The 2112-nt window shown below is 42.2% G+C and overlaps 1 protein-coding gene across 1 annotated transcript in view; it reads left to right on the forward strand.

Moving 5' to 3' along the window:
- Positions 1-2112, forward strand: part of LOC102824683 — a 33920-nt gene that overhangs the window by 12176 nt on the left and 19632 nt on the right. The gene's annotated exons all lie outside the window — the stretch shown is intronic.

The raw sequence follows: 2112 nt of genomic DNA on the forward strand, positions 1-2112 counted from the left end.
GAGAATCTGAGTTTTATGAAGAAAAACATGGCATCAGGATTGGAGGAAGACTCATTAGCAACCTGAAATATGCAGATGATACAACCTTGCTTGCTAAAAGTGAAGAGGACTTTTACTTCATCTTCTTTACTGATGAAGATCAAAGAGCACAGCCTTCGGTATGGATTACATCTCAATGTAATGAAAACAAATATCTTCACCACTCTACCAATAAACAACATTCTTATCAATAGAGAAAAGATTGAAGTAGTCAAGGACTTCATTCTTCTTGGATCAACTACCAACACTCACGGAAGCAGCAGTTAAGAAATCCAATGACGTATTGCATTAGGCAAATATGCTGCACAAGAACTTTTGAAAGTGTTGAAGAGCAAAGATGTCAGCTTGAGGACTATGGTGCACCTGATCTAAGCCATGGTATTTTCAATAATCTTATATGCATGCGAAAGCTGGACAGTGAATAAGGAAGACCGTACAAGAATTGATGCATTTATGGTGTTATGGTGTTGGAGGAGAATATTGAAAGTGCCATGGGCTGCCAAAAGAACCAATAGATCCGTTTTGGAAGAAGTACAGCCAGAATGTTCCTTGGAGGCCAAAATAGCCAAACTTCATCTCTCATACTTTAGAAATATTGTCAGGTGGGACTAGTCGCTGGAAAAGGACATCATGTTTGATAAGGTGGAGGCTCAGAGAAAAAGAGGAAGAACTGCAATGACATGGATTGGCCATGTGGCAGCATTGATGGGTTCAAGCATGGCAACAGTAGTGAGGTTGACCCAGGAGCGGGCAGTGTTTCGTTCAGCTGTGCATAAGGTCCTTATGAGTCAGTACCAACTTCATGGCACCTAACAACAGTAACAACAGCAGTTTCTCTTCATTTTGAGTTATGCCCCACCAGCAAATGAAGGTCCGAGGGCTTTACTCCCATGGGCTTTACTCCAGTTGTGTCAGCACGGTCAACTCTACTTTGAGAAGGCAGCTATACCCCAGTTGCATTTTGAGTGACTTCCAACCTGAGGGGCTCATTTTCTGGCACTATATCGGACAGAGTTTCTCTGATATTCATAAGGTTTTCCATGACTAAATATTCAGAAGTAGTTGTCACTCCTTTTTCATTGTCTGTCTGGAAGCTCATCTGAAACTTGTCCACCATGGGAGACCCTGCTGGTATTTAAAATATCAGTGTCATTGCTTCCAGAATCACAGCAACTCACAAGCCACTATAGTACAATAAACTGACAGACGAGTGGTGGCTTGTGAGCTGTGCCTTTAAAGCCCTCATTTTAGGTAGCTAATGTCTAAGGTGCCTGTCCCTATCAACTCTGTGTATAGAGGGGATAGGATTGATCTTTGATTTGAAGACTTCTTCCCTCTCAGTTGGTATTTTGAGTTACAATATCCATAAGTATAGGTCAAGTTCATCAAATTGTAGCAATATACATTTGCTTCCTTTACCAATTTTTCCAATCTTCCTTTTGTCGAGTTCAGATCATCAAACCATTGAAGTTAGGTCAAATGGGTACTATCTGCAAGTTTGGACATTCTTGTGCATCTCGCTTATTTCATATCAGCTGGATGCTTTACTCTCAGCTCCAGCCTGCCGTGGTTATGATCTTGTCCATGGGAGACACCAGATTTCACCACTTCAAATCAATTGGCCCTTCCTCTTCTCTCGTTCATCTCCAGGTTGATGGAAGTCTGTGGGATGTGGTCAAATCAGCCCATATCTTCATTGTAGCCTTTCCCCCATTTCCACTCACCAGTAGACCAATGTGGTCACCAGTAAGCTTATGTGCCTGCTTGTGTGTTCCCAATGAGTTCCAATCTTGAAGGGGGGTTTGTCCTGAAGGGACTTGACTGCTTGCCTTGATGGCTTCCCGGTGAACAACCTGCTTCTTCCTTTAGTACCCAATTAGACTGCCATTTTTGTTTTTGATTTTTCCTCTTGGTCTTTCTTTCAAGAAATATCTTCTGTTTCTCCAGCTGCTCCAGACTGGCTGCTTGTCCTGTCCAGTGGGAATGTTCCACCTTAGAAGGTTCTGGATGCAGGTCATAATTCCACCTAAGTTCCTATATACTACAAAGGTTCCACAAGAAGTCTATTTCACT

Source organism: Chrysochloris asiatica, unplaced genomic scaffold (assembly GCF_000296735.1).
Source record: "Chrysochloris asiatica unplaced genomic scaffold, ChrAsi1.0 scaffold00304, whole genome shotgun sequence".
Taxonomy (NCBI): domain Eukaryota; kingdom Metazoa; phylum Chordata; class Mammalia; order Afrosoricida; family Chrysochloridae; genus Chrysochloris; species Chrysochloris asiatica.